Raw genomic sequence first — 12,728 nt, forward strand, 5'->3', positions numbered from 1 at the left:
CACACTCAATTGTTAAGAAGAAATCCCTTGGGTCTGAAAATATGAATGGCTAAAAAAAAGCTATCAAGTAATGTTAACTAAATGTACAGGATGGGAGCCTCTGATGATTACAATTCTAGGTAAGGAAAGCGAGAGTCCCCAGGAATTCCAAATTGTAAAGTTTTTGGTTTTTTGTTTTTTTGTTTTTTCATTTCAAAAACACCAGTCCTGAAAAAACACCTACTCTTTAGGGCAGGATGTTAAATGTAATTGATTATCTCTGCTTTGGTGTGAATAATTAGCACACACACTCATCAACAGGGCAAGCCACTTGAAACAAATTGTTCAGAAATGTCAATGGATACAAGAAGGAAATTCTGCTCAGAGCAGCCCTCTGAGTTTCCCTAATTCCCTGAAACAAGTAATGGTTCCACCATGGAAATTCTGATTTGCAGATTTTAGGACAGCTAGAATACCTCAGTATAAATACATGCCAGACTATCTCTTTCAACAGTGAGTCAGAAAAAGTCTGTTTAGAGTATATTACACAGATGTAAAATAGTCCCAAAGTTAGAAGTTCTGTCAAAGTGTAGATTTACAGATTAGAGGTTCCATGGTTTCTTTTTTTTCTTTTCTTCCTTCTCCTCCTCCTCCCCTTCCCCTTCTCTCCCTCACATTTTCCTTCTCATCTTTCTTTTTTTTTTTTTTTTTAAAGATTTTATTTATTTATCAGAGAGAGAGAAGGGGAGAGAGCGAGCACAGGCAGACAGAATGGCAGGCAGAGGCAGAGGGAGAAGCAAGGAGCCCGATGTGGGACTCGATCCCAGGACGCTGGGATCATGACCTGAGCCGAAGGCAGCTGCTTAACCAACTGAGCCACCCAGGCGTCCCCCTTCTCATTTTTCTCCACCTCTTCCCCCTCCTTCTTCTCCTCCTTCTTTTTTAATTTACTCTCTCTCTCTCTCCTAGGTTTTTATTAAGTCAAGTGGGTGGAGGCCAGCTTCACTCCAGAACTTGCTTTTCTGAATTCTTTAAAGACTGTCTTACTAATAAACTTTACCTCAAAAGTAAATAAAATCTAAGCAAAGGAGTATGTGGATTTAATATCAATTCTCCAGATTAAAATATATTTAAAAATAAAAGCATTCTTTGGAACTGAATTGGTTTGGGGGACATTTCTCATTTTCTACCTAGAGCTGACATATTCCTATTCTTGAGCCCTGGTTAAAAACTAACATACCAGGTGGTGGGTATTATAGAGGGCACGGATTGCATGGAGCACGGGGTGTGGTGCAAAAATAATGAATACTGTTATGCTGGAAATAAAAAAAAATAAAAATAAAAATTCAAAAAAAAAAAAAAACCTAACATACAAGAATGGGTTTTATCATAAGTGCAACTTACATTAATTATTAATAGCTATCACTAATGTTTCCAATATATTTTTCTGCAGCAGTGGAAATGTTCAATATCTGTGCTGTCCAATATAGTAGCAACTAGCCATGTGTACTTCTTGAGGATTTGTCCTCAGTGTGCCTTAGCAAGATTGAGAAACTAAAATTTTAAATTGTACTGAGCTTTAATTACACTAAATGTAATAAACAATTTTATATCACTAAATTTAGCAACTTAAATAAGATGGAAGACTTCCTTTAAAGACCCAAACTATCAAAGATCACTCAAGAAGAAACAGAAATCCAGAATAGTCTTGTATCTATTAAAAAAATTGAATTTGCAGTCAAAATCCTTCCCACAAAGAAAACTCCAAGATCAGATGGCTTTCCTGGTCCATTAAACATTTAAAAAAGAAACAGTATTAGTTGAACACAAATTTTTCCATAAATTTGAGAAAGGAGGGATACTCCAAACTCATTTTTAAGACCAGCATTACCTTAATACTAAAACCAGACAAATATAAGAAAACAAAATCACAGACCAATATTCCCCATGAGCATATATGCAAAAGTTCTTAACAAATTTTTACCAACTGAATCCACCAATATTTAAAATGAAAAATGCAGTATGATGCAGTATCTTGGGACATATGCCAAGAATTTAAAGTTGGCTTAACATTAAAAAAATCAATCAATATAATTCATCATATTATCAAAAGAACCCAAAAATAAACCCAAATAACCCAAAGGTACTATTATGTCAACAGATATAGAAAAGTGTTGGTCAATATTCAAAACCCATTCCTTCCAGATAAACTCTCAGCAAAATTAGAAAGAATCTTCTTCAACCTGATTAAGTACATCTCTGAAAAACCTACAGGTAACTTCATTCTTAACAGTGAAAGGTGAAATGCTTTCCGATAAAGTTCAGGAACAGGGAAAGATATCTGCTCTCTTTTTCTTTCTCTTCTGGAATTTGTACCTTTTGACCACCTTCACCCATTTCCCTTCAACTCCTTTGCCCCTAACTCTGGCAACCAGATATCTGTTCATTTCTATGAATTGGGTTTTTAAAGATTTCTACAGGTAGGTGAGGTCACACAGCATCTGTCTTTCTTTCTATGACTTATTTAACTTATCATAATGCCCTTAAGGTCCATCCATGTTGTCGCAAATGGCAGTGTTTTCTTCTTTTTGTGGCTTAATAATATTCCATTATCATTCCAATTGAATAACATTTCACATATACACATGTACACACACATATATATGTACAATATGTATATATATGATATACATGATATCATATATGGTATATATGTATGATATACATATATATGTACTATATATATATATGATATCAATCTCACATTTCCTTTTTCCATTCACCTATCAATAGACACTTAGGTTGTTTCCGTGTCTTGGGTGAATAATGCTGCAGTGCATATGAGGGTGAAGATAGCTCTTTAAGATTGTGATTTAATTTCCTTCAGATATATATACAGATGTGAAATTAATGGATCATATGGTAGTTCTATTTTTAATTTTTTGAGGAAACTCCATAGTAATTTTTTTTATCAGATGTACCAATTTACATTCCCACCAACAGTGCCCAATTCTCTTTTCTCCTCATCTTTGGGGAGAAACTTGGTTATCTCTTGTTTTTTTGTTTTGTTTTGTTTTTTTTTTAATGACAGTCACAGGTATGAAGTTGTATCTCATTGTGGGTTTGATTTGCATTTTCCTGCTAATTGGTGACATTGAGTATCTTTTTTGAGTATCTTTTGATGTTGAGATACTCAACATCACCAATTAGCATCACCAATTACATATTGGCCGTTTGTATGTCTTCTTTGGATGAAAATCTATTCAAGTCCTTTGCCTGTTTCTTGAATTGAGTAATAGGGGTGGGTTACTCCTGAGCTGTAAAAATTCTTTATCTATTTTGGATATTGATCCCTTATCAGTTAGATGATTACCAAATATTTTCTCTCATTCTGTAGATTGCCTTTTCATTTTGTCAGCAGCTTCCTTTGCTGGGCAGAGCTTTTTTTAGTTTGTTATAGTACCACTTGTTTATTTTTGTTTTCATTGCCTTTTCTTTTGTTGTCAAATTTAAAAAAAAAAAAAATTGCCAAGACTGATATCAGGGAGCTTACAGACTATGTTTTTCCCCTCCTCCCACCAGGAGTTGTATGGTTTCAGGCCTTAGGTTCAAGTCTGTAATTAATTTTAAGTTGATTTCTGTGTATGGTGTTAAGTTAGGGGTCCAATTTTATTCTTTAGCATGTAACTGTGTAGAGCTTTCCCAACACCTTCAATTGAAGAGAATATCATTTTCCCATTGTATATTCTTGACTATTTTGTAGTAATTTAACTGACCATCTATACATGGGTTTACTTCTGGCTTCTGTATTCTATTTTGTTTACCTATGTGTCAGCTTTTATGTCAATGACAATAGTGTTTGATTACTATAGCTTTATAATATCGTTTGAAATCGGGAAGTGTAATGCCTCTACCTTTGTTCTTTCTCAAGATTGCTTTGGCTGTCTGTGTCTTGTGTGGCTCCATACAAATTTTAGGATTGTTTTTTCTATTTCTGTGAAAAATGCCATTGGGAGTTTAGTAACAATTGCATTGACTTTGTAGACTGTTCTGAGTAATATGGACATTTAAACAATATTAATTTTTCCAGCTTTGTAGTAAAGCTTGAAATCAGGTAGCGTGATGCCCCCTGTTTTATTTATTTCTTTTTTTCAACATTTCCTTAGCTATTCGGGGTCTCTTCTGAGTCCATACAAATTTTTGGATTATTTGCTCCAGCTCTTTGAAAAATACCGGTGGAATTTTGATTGGAATGGCATTAAAAGTATAGATTGCTCTAGGCAGTATAGACATTTTAACACAGAATATCTTTCCATTATTTGTGTCTTCTTCAATTTCTTTTATCTATGTCTTATATTTTTAGAGTACATCTCTTACCTCCTTCGGTGAATTTATTTTTAGGTATTTTATTCTTTCTAATGCCATTGTAAATGGGATTGTTTTCTTAATTTCTCTTTCTAATAGTTTGTTGTTAGTATATAAAAACAGCATTTATTTTTATATATTAATTTTATATTTTGCAACATTACTGAATTTGTTTATTAGTTCTTACAGGTGTTTTTTGTTTTGTTTCATTTTTGGCGAGGCTTTAGGATTTTCTATGTGAAATATCATGTCATCTGTAAATAAAGACAATTTTACTTCTTCCTTTCTGATTTGGGTGACATTTCTTTTTCTTGACTAACTGCTCTGGGTAGGATTTCCATTGTTGTGTGGGGTGAGTGGGCATCCTTGTCTTGTTCCTAATCACAGAGGAAAAGCTTTCGGTGTTTCACTATAGAGTACAATCTTACCAGGATTGTCATATATGGCCTTTATTATGTTGAGGTACATTCACTCTAAACCCAGTTTATTGAGAATTTTTATCATGAATGAATATTGAATTTTGTCAAATGTTTTTTCTGCATCTATTGAGATGATTATATTATCCTTCATTTTGTTAATGTTTAACAATAATTATGCTGAGTTTAAAATAGTACATGCTCTTCGGCTTAATTTACATAAAATTCTTCAAAAATGTATTTATCTACAGAGATATAAAGCAGATGAGTGGTTGCCTAGGGATTGGCAGCAGGGCAGGGAAGAGTGAGAGGGAGAAATGACAAATGAGAAGAAAGAAACTTTGGGGAATAATGACTATGTTCTTGATTGCATGAATATTTTCTATAAGTACATATACATATTTATCAAAATGTATCAAGTTTCAAACTCTAAATGTGTGCAGTTTATTGTATGTCATTGAAACCTGAAAAGGATGTTAGCATTTGAAATTTAAATAGTCACATGTGGCAAGTGAGTACAACATTGTATAGGAGACAACACAAATCTAGACCATTGAAGCAGTCAAGGTTATTTAAAACGTTATGAAGTCAAGTGCCAGGATCAAATATGATATCTGCTCTGGATATGAGAATGGAAGGGGAAGTACATGGGTTACGCGTGTCAGTACTCATTTCTACGTGACTTCTCCTAGGATTCCAGTCACTCTGTGTTCTCTGATCCAGTCAAGGCAAAATGTAGCCATTTCCAGGCCATCCAAAAGGATAGGTTAATGTCTTTTGTTGGGATAAAAACAGAAGTCTGGAGAGGCAGATAATGAAATAATTACATTCTTTTCCAAATCAGATACCTTTCATCACATTCCATAAGTAGTCATTTTGCAATAAATCCTTCTTGTTGTAATTTTACTGAAAATTTTACTGAATTTCATCAAAATTTCAATTTCAATGTTAAAAGTTTTAAAGAAATGATCTTACCTACCTACAAATGGGCTAATATGTGTTTTTCTTTTTTCAGGATTTTATTCTTATCATCTGAAACATATAACTGCTCACTTCAAAAACAGTGTTATGGTTATAAGAATGAGAAACACTAATATAAAGTTATCTAGAAAAAGTTGTATCTTACTTTTCAGTGTTCATAAGAACTGAAGTGTTCCTGCTGCAGGTAATACAAGAAGAAGGGACAACAATGGTAAAGTGTACTCTCTAGATCAGTGAAAGATAATATCGCTTTCTGAGAGTTAAAACTGTACTATAACTATATGGTTAGGAACACTGGTATACAACGTCCATACAGGAAGGAAAATATAAGAATAACTTCCATGACAGCAAGACAAGAGTGTAACTTAATTTAAGGTATTAGGATAGCTAGAGAAACAGTGTCAAGTGTAAGGGCATTAAGCAGTGAAGAAAACATAGAAAAATGAAAGTCAGGAAAGATATACTTTTGCCTGTGTCCCTCTACCATTCAACATGGGAGAGAGTGCCCCGTCAAGATGACCCAAGTATCATCCCACTTCTTAGGCTTTCCTATCCCTGGGGGTGCATATCAGAGCATCAGAGTGCCAGAACGTGAAGAAAACAAAGTTCTTTTCCTATCCAACAACCATTGCTTGCTTGCTTTCCTGTTAAAAGAAACGGATTTTACTCAAGTATCAGCCAGCCATGTGTTTAGAGAAATTGAAGCCTGTTTCAAGCCCAGTGGTAAACCATAATAGATTAAAACTAATATTGGTAGGGAGGTTTGGAAAGTCCAAGCCAAGGAAAACATTGTCCCTGTGAGATATATCATCTTGAAGTGACACCTGGAGCCGTGGCAGCGACCTTGACATTATTAGGTTAGTTCACTGGAGAGGACCAGCCAAGAGGACTGAAGATGACCGCCCTGCATCTTTGATGATGTCATGCAGCCACTGAGTTTTCCAACTCTGGAACCCCACTAACTTTAGGCCAGGATTATCAATTACTCACTATGGACATTTTATTTATATTTTTTAAAGATTTTATTTATTTATTTGACAGACAGAGATCACAAGCAGGCAGAGAGACAGTCAGAGAGGGTTAGCAGACTCCCTGCTGAGCAGAGAACCTGATGTGGGTCTCGATCCCAGGACCTGGGGATCATGTCCTGAGCCAAAGGCAGAGGCTTAACCCACTGAGCCACCCAGGCGCCCCACTATGGACATTTTAGACTGGATAATTTTTTGGTTTTGGGGGGCTGATCTGTGCTTTGTACTACTATAGGTGCTTAGTAACATCCCTGGCCTCTACTCACCTGTCCTTCAGTGGTAACAAGCAAAAGTGTCTCCAGACACTGCTAAGTGTTTCCTGACTGCCAAAATGGTTCCCAATACTGGTCCTGGTTGAGAACCACTGCTCTAGGTTTATTGATATAGGAGATAATACATGTTTCCCATTGTTTTAAACCTTTAGTTGGATATGCAGCCAGAAGCATCCTAATCCAGAACTTCATAGCATCAACCATACAATTTATTCATTTTAACCTCTATATTTCTGTTCTGGTGACCTTGTTTGCTAAATTAAAAAAAAAAAAAAAAAAAAAAAAACCAGGGTGGTACAGTCTGTTAAGCATCTATCTGACTCTTGGTTTCAGCTCAGGTTGTGATCTCATGGTCATGAGATCGAGGCCCGGGTCGGTCTCCATGCTCAGCACAGAGTCTGTTTGGGATTCCCAGTCTCTCCCTCTGCCCCTCCCCCACTCGTACTCGGTCTCGCAAATAAATAAATCTCTAATATACAAAGGAAACCTTATCCTTCCTCCTTGGTTTTCCTTTGTTGATTTCTTTCCTTCTTGCTTCAGCCTCTCCTCCTCTCTCTTCTCTCATCTCTACATTTTATCCTGTATCCTCCCGCCTGCTTCAGCTCTTCCTCCCTCTCTCTTTCCTTCTTGTCTCCATCCTACTGGCTTGCTTGCTCATTTCCTTCCTTCCTTTCTTCCTATGCAGAGAAATCATGTGTCCCAATAACATCACCATAAGAGCTGGCTTTGCTCCTATTGAGAGCATCATGATTCACGCATTAAATCAAAGAAGTTGGAATGACAAGGCCACTTTTCAAGCGGTGGTTGAACAGAATGGCAACAAATGAATTACTACGTCTGCTTGTCTTTCTCAGAGATACTGTCAAGCATGAATCATGTACACTGACTTTGAATCTCCAGGTGAGGTGTAACAAAATATGTTGCTCACAAACTGGCTTGAGTTGCTCCAGGCAAAGCCAGAATAGCTACAGTGTATTGAAGGAAGAAACCACACACATATGACATTGCCCTGGGATCACGTGTGAGAGACCCTAACTCTTCGCTACTCCACCAGTCATCATCTTTTCAGGACAACCATCACCTGTATTTTTACAAGTTTCCGGCAAAGAAGTTCTTAACAGGAAATGATGATGAAATTTAGCATTACTTTAAAATGAGTTAGCTTGAAGTGAGTTTAAGACATGCACTAAAATGGCTGTGTTACAAATTAGAGAATATTCTTTTTCCCCAGAAGTCTTCTATGGCAGATATAATGTAGATATAATTACAGATTGTCAGGATCAAACCTTGCTTCAATTTAACATAATTAAAAAGTAGTTCTACCAAATTCAATGTTCTTTCTTTGGTAGCAAGAATAACTTAATGTCTTATTCCTGTAGTTACAAAACTACACGTCTAATGGAGCATTTCTGTTTTCGAATTGAAGTGCCATGTTTGTCAAAGATGCATCTAAATCCAACGCAAAGGCTTTCATTAGCTATGTTATGACAATTAAATAACAGCTTTACAATTCAGGAGGCAAGCAAATACTACATCTTGAACCGGAATTTCTCAATAATTGAAATCTTAAAAGACATATATAGCTTTTCAGATACCGTGTATGCTTACACCACCTGGCAGATTCGATCATCCAAAGAATTCTGAGTTCCACTCTGCAACAGCTCTAGTAAATGAACCAGGGTTGCAAAACTTTGTTGCAAAGAACTTCATATCATTTTTTGAAAACCCTTATACAATTCCTCCCTCTCGTCTTTCTTCCTGTTTTCTTTCCTACCTTCTTTCCAATATACTTACTAAATGCTACTCTGGAACAAGTTCTGTGTTAGGTTCATGAAATCGTGAATACGATACCGTTCCCAAGCTCAAGTAGCTTACAGTCTACATGGAGGTACAGTAAAGTTAAAAGGCAATACAGGAGGAAAGTACCAAGACAGAGGTAAGCTCAGGTATTGGCAAAAATTAGCAGAGTTGTATGCACTGTTCTTAGAACTTAGGAACCCACAAGAGAATTCTTACTTTATAGTAAGTCAAAAATCTTCCTCTCTGCGATTTCAATTCACTAAGTCTAGTTCTGTGCCCTAAAATCATGTAGAACAATAGCAATTTTTTGTTGTGTTCAATAATCTTGTCAAAGACTAGTTTTTCTTCTTTTCTTGGGAGGAACTTAAGGGCAAACTCAATCTATGATTATTCCCAAAGTAAGTCTTTGAAATTTTCCTATGATGGGAAACCTGAAGGAAAGGTTGTTTGGAATTTTCCACTGTTGTTAATTTTAGTTGAGAAGACAGAGCACTACAGGTCAGGTCGTGGTCCTTCAGGATTTCACTTTCCCAGAATATGTTCTGCAAACAATGGTATTGATGACTCACCTTCATCACTGACACAAAAGGCAGTGCTCAGATTAGCATTCCAGACTGCACTTGAATTTCAGATGGTTAAAACAAAACAAAACAAAACAAAATCCAAGTTCTTAGAGGACCAAGGTTATCAAATTTGAACTTTCTAGATAGTGTATAATACAGACTAGTTTACCATCATTTCCCTTCCTCTGGCAAAAGTTTTTAAAAGCATAAGAATTTAGGATTTGGTATATAAATTGTTAAGAAATGTGAATTAAATGAATAATCTTTGGTTTATGAATTAGGAACCTTGGATTCTGCTCACAAGGTAGCCACTAATTAGCTGTGTGACCTTGGAAAAATCATTTAATTATTTCAAGTCTGATTTCATCAACTATGATAAGATGAACCTAGTATTCCCTAACATCTTCCTATGATTTTGAACTTTCTATGATTTTGAAAGGACATTATTGAAGAAGTAGTTGAAAAGTACAAGAATGATTTGAAAAACTGGGGGTCTCTTCCCCACCCTCCACAGGCTACTCTGCCACAATTAGTAAATCTGAAGAATCCTGAATTCCCCTCACATAAGTTTTGTCTGTTAAATTTATAAACCGAAAGGTGAGGGTGAAAATTATTATCTTCCAAGCACAATATAAAATGCTAGATTCTCGAAACATATTTGCTCGTTCAATCTTGTAATCACTCATTTTGTACGTCTTTGTCCCACCTTTATCGCAACAGTATGCCTGTATTGAATTAGAGAGAAAGAGACTGTGATTTTTTTTTTTAACTACGTAGGTTAGTAGAAAAGTTGAGTTGAGATTCACCTACCTCCTGCTTTCTTTTCTGCTGACTCAATGACCCTAAATAGATTTCAACTCATCCAGGAAAGGGTTCACTGACCTCTTTCTAATTTATCCACAAACAATACTTTGTTGTTATTGTTTTAAACACTATTATGATGACTGCTTTCTCCTCCAATTCAGGAGTTATAAAATCTTGCTGTGGATACCTGTTCTGACTAATGACCTAAGAAAAATGAGTAATAATTCTTCAAGTGAGGAGTTTAAAGGAAGCTGACATGAATAGACCAATGTAGAGAATTAAATGAGGTGGAGCTCTCTTCTCTTCTGGAATGAAAATATTGTGACCTCATAGGAAGGGTGGTTTAGGGGCCACTGGGAAAGATGTGCCTCTAATTAAATTTGCAATAGTGTAGAAAACTGCCCTGGAGTTTCTTGGTTATAGCAATGAGGACCTATTACCCTGGGACCATGAGCTCTAGCATCCTGGAGTTATTCTAAAGACTGACAGCCACCATTTGGTTGGGAGGATATCGAAAAATTGCATGATCTTACAATATTCCCCATGCTTAAGAAGTTAAGCAGTATCTTCTTGGCGGCTAACCTTAGACTGAAATCATTATTAAAAAGTTTATAGTTGGGGGTAGGGCACCTGGGTGGCTCGGTTAAGTGTCAGACTTTTGGTTTTAGCTCATGTCATGATCTTGGGGTCTTGAGATTGAGCCCTGAGTAAGGCTCTGAGCTCAGCACAGTCTGTTTGAGATTCTTTCCCCCCCCTCCCTTGCTACTCCTCCCCTTGCCCAACCACTCACGCACACGCACGCGCACGCTCTCTCTCTCTCACTCAAATAAATAAATACAATCTTAAAAAAAACAAAAACAGATTTTATAGTTTCTAAAAGTACAACAAATTTTCACGTGTCTCCCAGCTAACACGATTCTCTTTTCAATATAAGGGCATAGCCCCAGAGGTGGTTAGGAAGGGGGCATAACAGCAAGGGATGATGAAGAAAAACTAGTCACTCTAACTTTATCCTTGTCCTGAGATACTTTATCTCTTCCTTTTAAATTCTGACTAAGCTGTGCTGAACATGAAAACCCCTGAATTCTACAATTTGTTTCCCAAATTAAGGGAAAGAGAGATTCTTCTCCTTTCAACTTCTAATTTTGTTTATAGGGGGTGACATCTGGGTCCAAAGTGTGAAAGCACATTTAATAGGTGTGATCTAACTTCATTAGCCATGAAGGAAAGGAACAAAGAAAAGCCACTGTGCAACCATGTTGCCATTTAATGCTGTTCTGCATAAAGATAACAAGTTCTAAGGTTCTCTCAGTTTGCTAATAATTCTATCATTAGACTTAAATATGCTTGATTATTACTCGTTATTCTATTTCAAAATAGTAGCAGCCCATTTTTTAGAGAACCAGCTATGAAAATAGAGGTTGATGATATGGAAGGGGTATTCATTAGGCTTTCATTTAGAAATAATAATGTCCACAATGGTTCTGTTCTCTCTTTTTTTCCTGGATTGTTGGCTTCCATCTTCTTCTGAAACAATAATATGACCAAAAGAGTAAAAGCCAAACAAGGCCAAACTAGCTCTTGCAGTGGGATAAACAACTGGGAAAAGATTTCATCTTCTCTACAGAGAAGCAGCCTCATTTTTAGACACTGGTTTTCTAGAAAACCAAATCTTCACTTTCATCCTATATTTTCAAAATAAAGGAAAAAATGACAAAGGATTTAACTTATTTTTGACAAATGCTGATTAGAAATAACTAAATCAATGTTAAGAAAAAACAAAAAAGCACCTCTTTTTGCTGACCTGTAACAGAGTGTCTCAAACCAGTATCCCAAAACATTCTGCCACACTACATGTGGGCTGAAGATCTGCCCAGATACTGATCCCTACAGCCCTCTCCAAGGCCAGACATGTCCTGAGAAAGCCAGAACTGTTCATTTTTTACACAACCATACCTGTTAATTTTCCCCAGTCTGCCTACAAGTATTACCATTTTTTACCTATGCCATTACAAGATAAAAGCTAAAATGGCTTGCCTATAGGAATTCTATTTAAACTTTCTCATAGGAAAGACCCTACTAATCTAGCCATCTCTATGTGTGAGTGTGTGTACGTGTGTCTACTAGCTTTCAGATTTAGCCTAAATATTCTAAACATGACTAATATTCCTTGAGGGCGGTAAATCACTATAACAAAATTGTGCCACTCCATGGTACCTAGTGCATTGCTCCAGTCATAGTGAGATCCCAGCAATCAAATGCTGGTTGATAGACGTTCATTCTGTGTCCACATGAATATGGCAGGACCATTACCCACTCGGTGAACTGAGCCAGCCCTCAGACAGATCCAGACAAGGGAATGATTCTTATTTTCATTTTTTAAGCCACATTCCAACTGCTAAACAAAGTTCTAGAAAAAATGTGCAGCCCATGTTTCCATTTATATACATGATTGGAATAAAAATATCTTAACAGACAAGTAAAAGCAAGGCTTGGTATGTAAGATACAACTCAAATTGG

This window comes from Mustela erminea, chromosome 9 (assembly GCF_009829155.1).
Source record: "Mustela erminea isolate mMusErm1 chromosome 9, mMusErm1.Pri, whole genome shotgun sequence".
Lineage (NCBI taxonomy): Eukaryota > Metazoa > Chordata > Mammalia > Carnivora > Mustelidae > Mustela > Mustela erminea.